This window comes from Manihot esculenta, chromosome 6 (genome assembly GCF_001659605.2).
Source record: "Manihot esculenta cultivar AM560-2 chromosome 6, M.esculenta_v8, whole genome shotgun sequence".
In the NCBI taxonomy this organism is placed as follows: domain Eukaryota; kingdom Viridiplantae; phylum Streptophyta; class Magnoliopsida; order Malpighiales; family Euphorbiaceae; genus Manihot; species Manihot esculenta.
In genome coordinates this window covers 10,342,879-10,354,059 of record NC_035166.2, presented here as the reverse complement: position 1 = coordinate 10,354,059, position 11,181 = coordinate 10,342,879, and the positions used below count along the sequence as shown (strand labels likewise).

The following is an 11,181-nucleotide window of genomic DNA, read 5'->3' as shown; positions in this document are numbered from 1 at the left end:
AGGTAACAAATATTATTTCCATTTAAATTTAAATATTACTTTATTTTTCATATTATGAAAATGGATACTTTTGTACAATTTACTATTTACTCAATTATTAATTTGATAATATTTAATATCTATATTTATTTCTTTATTTTTTATTTATTTTTATATTAAAAATTTTTTCGAATTAAAATTGCATTGACGATTCAAAATTTAGATTTAATTGGAACCAAAACTAGCATATATAAGAATTGCTAATAGCATATATAAGCAACATAAGAATTAATATTGATAGATATAACATCTCAAAAATGTTAACCAACTGAATTTCTTTCCATTAAAATTAAAAGCCACAAACTCAATTAAATGACAAACTTTCAAACTAGTATATAAATTTATGAAATAATCAAGCTATGCACTTAAGCTTTTGGAAGATGTTGCGAATGATCCATCGAGCCATGAAGAAATAGGCCTTTTCAGTTGAATGTACTCCATCCCAACTGATATGTTCTTGAGGTGTATGACAAACTGGTACGTTAGGAGCCCCTCACATTCTATTAAGACTAAAATCATAATCACCTCCACTCCCACAACAAGCCTTTTGCAGTGATTTTGGATCAAACCCTGTTTCCATGAAGCAACGCAACGTTAGTTTCAGTAGTTAATGTTATGTTAAACCACAATTTGCAGACTTCAAAAACTCACCAAGCAATGCAGCTTTACTCAAAATCCACTTGTAGGCATTGTAGTAATCCCCATATACTATATTCACTTTTGGATTCTCTTCTTGCAATTCTTTAATTGCTTGCTGGAGTTGCTCATTGTGATACATTGCAAAGTTATTCAGTCCTTTGAGGCAATGAAATTCATCATATTCACTAGAATTATTGGAGTGAAATCCACTAAGATATATGGGCATGCAACCGATTGGAAAATTCCCAGGAACAATAACCCGAGCAGCACCAAATCCAATAACCCTCTACAGAAAACATGTAGGAAATTTAAGGTAATGAAAAGATGAACAGAAGAAATCAATTACTCTATGTTTGAAGAAAATTAACTAACCATAACAGCTTCTTTGATAGCTTTAACAACATCAGATACCATGGACTTCAACTCATCAATACTCTTGCCTTGAAAGAAAGCATAGTTATAATCATTGCCTCCAATCTCCCCAACCATGAACAAAGATCTCTTATGTTTCTCTACACATTCTGTAAAATATAAGAAGGATAAGACAATAGTAAGCATAGTTATAAGTTCAATAAATAATTTATCTTATTATAAAGTATGATGCATCAGTAATATATAGTGACCTTTGGAACTATGGCAGGTTGTATTGAAATGGGTATGCATCCAGTTGAGTTGTTTGGTAAGAGAACTATTGGTGACAGGGGCAATCACTCCTTTTTCTGCAAGAAATTCCACAGGCAATGCAGTAGAGCCAACAACTGCAAAATTCACGCCATGTGTCTTGCTGGAACTAGCATTCAAATATGCTTCAAGAAGTGGAATACCAGCTGATTTTGCTGTCAAAATACAAACAAGTGCAATAATTATGTAATACCCGGCTAATTCAGGCATCGGAATTCCTACCGTCCGGTGGAATTCGGGGATGTCAGAGACTTCTAGTAGGGTATTAGAAAGTTTTGCTAAATGTGTTTAAGACTTTGTAAGGTTTGGAATAGAATAGGATTGAGTTTTGAAAAGAAAAGGCCTAGGGGACAAAGGCCAGGTTCGGCCGCCGAAGGTAAGTTCGACTGCCGAAAGTGCCCAATGTTCGGCCCCCGAAACTCAAGTTCGGCCCCCGAATGTTGCATGGTTTTGCATACGATTCGGCAGCCGAAGCTGAGGTGGTTAGCTAGCTAGTGCACGCTCCTCAGTCCGTGCTTTGGATAGGTGTTGCCTCCAGATCATGGCTGGAGATGAGGCCACGTCTCCCATGAGTCATCTGCAGTGTTTTAATCACCCCATGCACGGGTGTGAGGGTGAAGAGTAGTTTTGAAGGTGTTGAGAGAAAAAGGTGAGGTTTAGTGGTTTGAAGCTTGTGAAGGGGATTTGCTGAGTTCAGATCATTCCTCTTCTGATTTCAGGTTTTTACACTTGTTTTAATGGTTTATATAACAGCGTTTAAAGAGGATAAGGGTAGAGTTGCTTGTATAGGTTAGTTTTAGTGTTTTCATGGTTTATGCATGATTATGTGTTATGTGTATTGTTTTGTTGGGGTTTTAAGTTAGTTTTGGACCCCTTGGAGCATGTACATGAGTATATGCCTAGTTTGAGAGGTTGAATGCACGATTTGGGGAGTATGGAAAGAGTTGGAAGGCTAGTTGAAGCTTGAAGCTGAGTGCTTGATGAACTCAGGTTCGGCAGCCGAAGGTGCATTCGGCCGCCGAACCCCTTGCATGGTGGCTTTGGTTGCCACAGCTGGCCCCTGAGTGTGTTGGAGGTTCGGCTCTGTTTGGAGGGTTCGGCCGCCGAAGGTGCCGCCGAAGGTGCCTAAGTTTCGTCTCTGGAGGAGACATTCGGCCGCCGAAGGTGCCCTGTCCAGCCTTCCTTTGCTTGTTTTGCATGCATGGTTTGAGGTGTTCTAGAGGGGTTTTGGGGAGTTGTTTTATCAGTTGCATAGAGTATGTTTGGTGCCTCATTTACGTCCTCCATTGTAGGATTGGACCCGAGGAACCGAAGAGTTTAGCAGTAGTAGCTGCGTCAGAGTTAGAGGTAGCCCAGAGTTAGCCAAGCAGAGGCTACAGGTGAGTGGAACTAAACTCAATATGTTATCTTGAGACCTGACACGATTCTAGCATGATCCATGCATCATAAACTGCCATGTTATGTATTAGGTTGTGTTGCATTAGAATTCACGAATATGATGCATTGCATAAGTTGTTATTCCTGTGGATGAATGTTGGATGATCCTTAGCCCTTGACAGAGAGCAGATACATAATTATGGCATGAGATAGCCATACCAGGTCGCCCCTGGATAGTCCAGGTCGCTCCTGGTACTATGAGTGAGACAGCTGGGCTGTCAAATCAGAGTTAAGTGTAGACCAGGTGAGACCTCGTCTCCTTGGCATAGTTGGTCATGTTATGATATCAGAGAGATAAGTGTAGACCAGGTGATGACATAATCTCCTTGGCACAGTTGGCATTATTATAACATGTAGTTGAGGGTTATTGGTGACAAATTCATCCTTGAGATGATATGTTTGTGATGTGATGCATTTCATGAGAGCATGTAATGAATGAACTGTTTTTATTGTTCCTCCTCACTGGGCTCTAGAGCTCATCCCACTCCCTTAACCCCAGTTTTGCAGGTCCTGAGATAGCTATGGGAAATCAAAGTCAGCAAGAGTACAGAGGAAAGTTGTGCTTGAATGTATGCTGTAATAGTGTAGTGGACATGATGTAATTAAAAGATTAACTGTCATGTAATGTATAGATCTGTACTGTCATATACAGATAGACTTGTGCTTTCCCTAGTGTTTTTGCTGTTGTGTGATGTATGCTTAATCCCCTGTACATGAATCCTGTTTTACGTTTCTTGATGAGAAATGTGTGAGTTAGGCTTAATGTATGGCTTCGATGAGATACCAGTGGAATGTGTTACAGATTAAAAGGGTTTCATTCCCATGACCCACAGCAGATAGTAGTCCCTGGTATAGGCCCTGAGGGCCATTTCAGATTGACATATCTGAGTAGCAGTAGTTAAGCCTACAGAGTTTTACAGGATTGTTGAGTCTATTTGTATCATGTCTGGGATTTATCAGGTACACAGAGAGTATAGTCGGCTTGCTACGGGTCCCGGCGGCCTTAAGCCGATCTGGATCCTAGTGCCAGTGATGGTTCGGACCGTTACTGAGGGGTACTGGTTTCCGGGTCGTTACAGATTGGTATCAGAGCATAGGGCCTCAAGAGTACGGTGTGTTGAGCATCTTTGTTCAAGGACTAGAGATATCCCACATCGGAAAGAGGTGTTGTCTTGTATAGGAAGGGAAGCACAATAGGTCAAATTATGTCCACTAGGATAGGATGTGGAGTCCTCTCTTGCATGCTGATGTGAAATGCCATGATGAGCTGTATGTGCAGTATTGATATGTTGATATGTGCTGCGGCTTTATGTGTTCTCACATGGATCAGTTGCTGATATGTTTGTGTGATGTTGTGCTTTTCAGAGGCAGGATGAGAGGAACTCGTCGATCTGTTAGATTGACTGGAGCTCCGCCGGAGGATGAGGACATGGATGCTCACCTCCCCGTTCTGCAAAGGGCAACATCAGATAGCTTAAGCAGAGAAGGTACATCAAGGGACCCTAGAAGGTCTGTTGATGAGAGTAGAAGGGGAGTCGTTCAGAGTGGTGTGTCAGGGGTTATGAGAGACATAGAGGAGGATGAGCAGAGTAGAGATGGTAGCTTTGGCAGGAGTAGGTTGGGAGGAGATATGGGTGAGTCCCAAGAAGGCACTCAGGCCTCGAGATTTGTTCCACCTCAGTATCCACCCTACCAGTGGGGGGCAGAGTACCCGATGAGAGGGACATCAGAGTTGCCTAGATATAACCCATATCCCACCTTTATGCCCTATCCTTCCTTTTACCCGCCATATCCACCGTCATATTCACAGTATACCATGTTTCCACCCTTCTTTTGTTACCCAGGGTTAGTAAACCCTAACCCAGAGCATGTTGCACCTCCTCCAACATCAGTAGAACCAGGAGCCCCAGTTCTCCAAACACCCAAGCCTAGTTCACCTGGAGGAAGTGAGGTAATGATGACGGATTATTTGAGGTTGGATGTTCCCACATTGGAGACTGGTGATGACCCTGTTGAGTATCTTAGACTGGTCAAGATGATAGCTGATGAGTTGGGAGCCAGTGAGAGTAGAGCCATTCAGATGGCAGGGGTCACCTTACAGTGTAAAGAGGCAAGGGAATGGTTCAACCAGTATGTGAACCCGAGGGTAGAAAGCTTATCCTGGGAGCAGTTTGCTTCAGAGTTTGCAGGATGGGCTTGTCCAGATAGCGTAAGGGAGCGTAAAGAGAGTGAATGTGAGCAGCCAGGGCAGACAGAAAATATGAGTGTAGAAACTGACCCAGAGAACAGTGATCGTTTCCCTTTGGGTGAGGCTGCTGCAAAGACTAAAAAGAAAGTGAGAGGCCTAAAAGGGTCAAAGAAAAGAGAGTTCTGGAATAGGGTAAAGTGTAGTATGGGTTTTCGCAAGGGTTCGAGTTCTGGTTGGGATAGTTCTAGATGTGCGACGTGTGGTAGGAGGCACAAAGGAGTCTGTCGGGCTGGGACAACAGCATGTTTCAGGTGCGGACAGGAGGGGCACATGGCACGAGAGTGTCCCACTACGGTCATAGCAGCACAGCTCCCACAGACATCCTCAGACCATATACCTCCACCAGAAGCTCCAGCCTCGATGCAGAGCAGAGGTAGAGAAAGAGGGGTAGGCCCTTCTTCAGTCGGTGCCTTAGGTAAAGATCCGTCAGTTCCGGCTCAGATTTTCACCCAGGTTCAGCCAGAGACAGACACACCGAACACAGTGGTGCCAGGTAAGCTCACTTTGGAGTGTTCTGATGTGTATGGTTTTCTGGACACTAGTAGACTATCAGTTGATATGAAAAGAGTAAAGTGTAAGAGAGTTAGATGGTCAGAGATAACGAGTGCATCGTTAAAGGTTAGTGAGCCAGGAAAAAGCTTGATAGCTATAGCCGTGGATTTTATCAATCCAGCTAGAAAGAGTGATCTCTCATCTCTGAGTAGAGACCTTATGTGTAAGAAAGAAAGAGTAAGACCTACAAGGGTAAGAAAAAGAATAAAAGTAAGGAAGAGAAAAGTAAGCAAAGAAAAGAGTACATGAGGTAGAACAAAGTAGAGAAAGAACATAGTAGAATAATGTAAAGTACGAAAGTGTAGAAAGAGATTTCAGGTTAGTCTGGAATTAGGTGGCGCTTGAGCTCTAATTCAGATAGTTCTGGATGCGTAAGGCGTGGAGTTTACACAAAAGTAGTCTGTTGGTATGGGACTACGGCATGTATAGATGTGAGCAGGAAGGACTCATGTTCTGTGAGTGTCCTACTGCGGCCCTGATTGGCACAGTCCCAACAGATGACTTCTAGTAGTGTAACTCAGCCTGTAGCTCTAGCCATGTTTCAGCATAGTCGTTGAGGCAGGAGGAGAGAGTTCTCCTTTTCTTTGGTCGGTTCCTGAGGAAAGATTCATTAGCTTTAGCTTGGATCTTCATCCTGACTTCGTAGGAGACTAACACATCAAACACGGTGACGGCAGATACGTTCACTTGAGGGTGTTCAGATGTGTAGGTTCTAGTGGACCCTGATATTTCTTTCCCTGTTGTTTTGAGAGCCGTAGATAGAGGGGGGTTTGATACCTTTTGGGCTTAGAGTGTTTTCTTTGGGTGAGTGAACCCGAGTGTGATCCATCTGTGGCAAAGTCAGTCTGTCGATTCAGTTCAGAGTTTGTTGAGAGTAGTAGATGCCTTCCAGCTGACCTTATGGTTCTAGGGGTGACTGGTGATGTCAACCTAGGGCGGATTGGCTAGCTACTCGAGGTACTACCTACGTCCGTAACGACAAGGTAGGAAGGGTCAAAGGTCAAAGGCTCAGATGGATCAGAGTTAGTCCTTAGAAAGGACAGTAGGGTATTCCCAGAAGTGTGAGATCAGCCCTACAGGCTCGTGAACGCTTTAGGAAAGATAGTCAGGGGTTTTCTTGCTCTTGTTTGAACGCATAACAGTCAGGTCAGGGAACCAGCCTCAGTATTCATAGACAGAAAAAGAGAAAGAGAATGATATATCCCAGACAAGTTAGCAAGATTACCAATAGAATCTGGACGTTAAGTGAGGAGGGAGACTAGACTCATCTTCACCTCTTCCGTCGAAATGGTACCTATAGCAGGTAAGAGATGAAAACCTGTAAGACCTAGAAAAGCATGTTGAGAGAGATAGTAGAGCAGTGTGCACTTGGTAGCGAAGGATTCTATCCGACTTAGTACCACACACCCTGGACTGTTCCAGTATCGTTGTGAGAACCGAAGGATGAAACCTTGAGATTTTGTCACAACTGTGAACAGTTGCACAAGGCCACTACCAAGGACAGGTGTTCCCACGCAAATCGATGGAGACCGCTAGTTGGAGCTGATTAGCCTCCACGATAGATCTAAGAGGTGGGTGGGAACTAGATGTTGCGAATAAGAGAGAAAAGTCAGTGTAATAGATGAGTAAACTAGAGGTAAGGGGTAACACTGCTCAGCGACTCTGCGTATACAAGATAGTATTTACTGGGAAAGGCAAATGAGATGTTAGCTGCCCTCAGTTAAAAGTCGCTTATCAGTTTATCCTAGAGAGACGAGCTAAAGAGCTAAAGAGCTAGAGATAGTCCAGTGTCGTTCGAAGGATCAAAAGAGAAAAAGTCAGGATAGAAAAGAAGAAGAAAGGCGGGCAAGGATTAGAGTGGCGCAGCAAAAGTGTAGACTAGAATAGAGAAGCATGCCCCTTATCTACTAAGTGGTGTAGATAAGAGAACACGGCATAGAGGCCAAGTTCTGTAATCTGAGTTCGATTTCGGGGCATGTCTGTGTGACTCGTGATGTGTCACCATAGAGAAAGCTATAATCACGTCATCTAGCCTTTCCTTAGAGCTGTTGCTCCTCTGATCGGGTGAGTACAGATAAGCAAAGGTGAGTGTAACCAGAGTAGTGTGCATAGAACTGAGAAAAGGTAAAGAGAAAGGAAAGTCCGTAGGTAGCAAAGAGAGTCAAGTGGACTATGTACAGACAGGAGTGATCAGTAATCCCGGTAGAGTGTGGACACAGATTAAGCAGTTAAGGGTCAGCAGAGTTAGAACGCATAGCCAACCCAGGAGTTTTACTCCAGGGGTATCTGTGTCTCTTCTCAGAAAAAGGTGTTCGGCTTTCCGTACTTGCTTATTTGCATATATGTTATTGTTGTTGTACACATTCGAGGACGAATGTTTTTAAAGGGGGGAAGAATGTAATACCCGGCTAATTCAGGCATCGGAATTCCTACCGTCCGGTGGAATTCGGGGATGTCAGAGACTTCTAGTAGGGTATTAGAAAGTTTTGCTAAATGTGTTTAAGACTTTGTAAGGTTTGGAATAGAATAGGATTGAGTTTTAAAAAGAAAAGGCCTAGGGGACAAAGGCCAGGTTCGGCCGCCGAAGGTAAGTTCGGCCGGCGAAAGTGCCCAATGTTCGGCCCCCGAAACTCAAGTTCGGCCCCCGAATGTTGCATGGTTTTACATGCGATTCGGCAGCCGAAGCTGAGGTGGTCAGCTAGCTAGTGCACGCTCCTCAGTCCGTGCTTTGGACAGGTGTTGCCTCCAGATCATGGCTGGAGATGAGGCCATGTCTCCCATGAGTCATCTGCAGTGTTTTAATCACCCCATGCACGGGTGTGAGGGTGAAGAGTAGTTTTGAAGGTGTTGAGAGAAAAAGGTGAGGTTTAGTGGTTTGAAGCTTGTGAAGGGGATTTGCTGAGTTCAGATCATTCCTCTTCTGATTTCAGGTTTTTACACTTGCTTTAATGGTTTATATAACAGCGTTTAAAGAGGATAAGGGTAGAGTTGCTTGTATAGGTTAGTTTTAGTGTTTTCATGGTTTATGCATGATTATGTGTTATGTGTATTGTTTTGTTGGGGTTTTAAGTTAGTTTTGGACCCCTTGGAGCATGTACATGAGTATATGCCTAGTTTGAGAGGTTGAATGCACGATTTGGGGAGTATGGAAAGAGTTGGAAGGCTGGTTGAAGCTTGAAGCTGAGTGCTTGATGAACTCAGGTTCGGCAGCCGAAGGTGCATTCGGCCGCCGAACCCCTTGCATGGTGGCTTTGGTTGCCACAGTTGGCCCCTGAGTGTGTTGGAGGTTCGGCTCTGTTTGGAGGGTTCGGCCGCCGAAGGTGCCGCCGAAGGTGCCTAAGTTTCGTCTCTGGAGGAGACATTCGGCCGCCGAAGGTGCTGCCGAAGGTGCCGCCGAAGGTGCCCTGTCCAGCCTTCCTTTGCTTGTTTTGCATGCATGGTTTGAGGTGTTCTAGAGGGGTTTTAGGGAGTTGTTTTATCAGTTGCATAGAGTATGTTTGGTGCCTCATTTACGTCCTCCATTGTAGGATTGGACCCGAGGAACCGAAGAGTTTAGCAGTAGTAGCTGCGTCAAAGTTAGAGGTAGCCCAGAGTTAGCCAAGCAGAGGCTACAGGTGAGTGGAACTAAACTCAATATGTTATCTTGAGACCTGACACGATTCTAGCATGATCCATGCATCATAAACTGCCATGTTATGTATTAGGTTGTGTTGCATTAGAATTCACGAATATGATGCATTGCATAAGTTGTTATTCCTGTGGATGAATGTTGGATGATCCTTAGCCCTTGACAGAGAGCAGATACATAATTATGGCATGAGATAGCCATACCAGGTCGCCCCTGGATAGTCCAGGTCGCTCCTGGTACTATGAGTGAGACAGCTGGGCTGTCAAATCAGAGTTAAGTGTAGACCAGGTGAGACCTCGTCTCCTTGGCATAGTTGGTCATGTTATGATATCAGAGAGATAAGTGTAGACCAGGTGATGACATAGTCTCCTTGGCATAGTTGGCATTATTATAACATGTAGTTGAGGGTTATTGGTGACAAATTCATCCTTGAGATGATATGTTTGTGATGTGATGCATTTCATGAGAGCATGTAATGAATGAACTGTTTTTATTGTTCCTCCTCACTGGGCTCTAGAGCTCATCCCACTCCCTTAACCCCAGTTTTGCAGGTCCTGAGATAGCTATGGGAAATCAAAGTCAGCAAGAGTACAGAGGAAAGTTGTGCTTGAATGTATGCTGTAATAGTGTAGTGGACATGATGTAATTAAAAGATTAACTTTCATGTAATGTATAGATCTGTACTGTCATATACGGATAGACTTGTGCTTTCCCTAGTGTTTTCGCTATTGTGTGATGTATGCTTAATCCCCTGTACATGAATCCTGTTTTACGTTTCTTGATGAGAAATGTGTGAGTTAGGCTTAATGTATGGCTTCGATGAGATACCAGTGGAATGTGTTACAGATTAAAAGGGTTTCATTCCCATGACTCACAGCAGATAGTAGTCCCTGGTATAGGCCCTGAGGGCCATTTCAGATTGACATATCTGAGTAGCAGTAGTTAAGCCTACAGAGTTTTACAGGATTGTTGAGTCTATTTGTATCATGTCTGGGATTTATCAGGTACACAGAGAGTATAGTCGGCTTGCTACGGGTCCCGGCGGCCTTAAGCCGATCTGGATCCTAGTGCCAGTGATGGTTCGGACCGTTACTGAGGGGTACCGGTTTCCGGGTCGTTACAAATTATCTTAAGCGCACACAAAAGAGCATATAAAACGTGAAATAATATAGTGGTTTCTTACCAATGAAATCAATAATGAGCAAGCCATTGGAGCATCTACCAGTTGGATTCCTGTACAGGTTTTGGCCATAGGGAAGTCTAGAAAAAACAGAAGCAGGGTCCTCTTGGATCAAATTGCCAGTGTCAGAAATTGAATCCCCAAGGTTGTATATGGCCTCAAACTCACAAGCCTTGAGAAGATGAGCATTATATATAGGCAGAAGAAGAAAAAGGAAAACGGAACAGAGAAGCAAAGGGAAAAGAAGCTTGGAGGAAGCCATGGCTGTAGAGAATAAAGAGTTTCAACTATTGCTGGCTTTGGCAAACTAGAGTGAAAACAATTGCATCTATTTATGGTCATATGAAGTCCATGCAGAGATAGAAATCAGAAGTCAAATACGACTTGGTTCTGTCCTGATCTTTGCATCCTATTTGGATATGAAATCCGAGATTAAGTTATAGTTGGACTTTCGACAGAAAAAAAAAAAAAAGAAGTTATAGTTGGACTAGGATTCTGTGAAGAAATCACTCCATGCTAAAATCTGATGGCCTAATACATATAAAACACCTGTAATATAAAATAAATTATTCATAGTCATATTATGAAACAACTCATTGCAATGTCAACGCATAATCTTGAAAATATTAGATTATATATCTTATAACTTTCGAATCCCTCAAAACAAACAAACAAACACTTTTTAGATTTATAATTTATTTCATAATTTTTTATTAACTTAACTTTTATTAAATATAAAAAATATTCACTTAAAAAAATAATTTGTGAAGTTATTTT

General features: G+C 42.9%; 1 pseudogene; it reads right to left on the bottom strand.

The window, feature by feature from the left end:
- Nucleotides 1-391: 391 nt before the first annotated feature.
- On the bottom strand, nt 392-10,666 carry LOC122723852 (annotated as a pseudogene).
- Between the last annotated feature and the right edge of the window lie 515 nt (nt 10,667-11,181).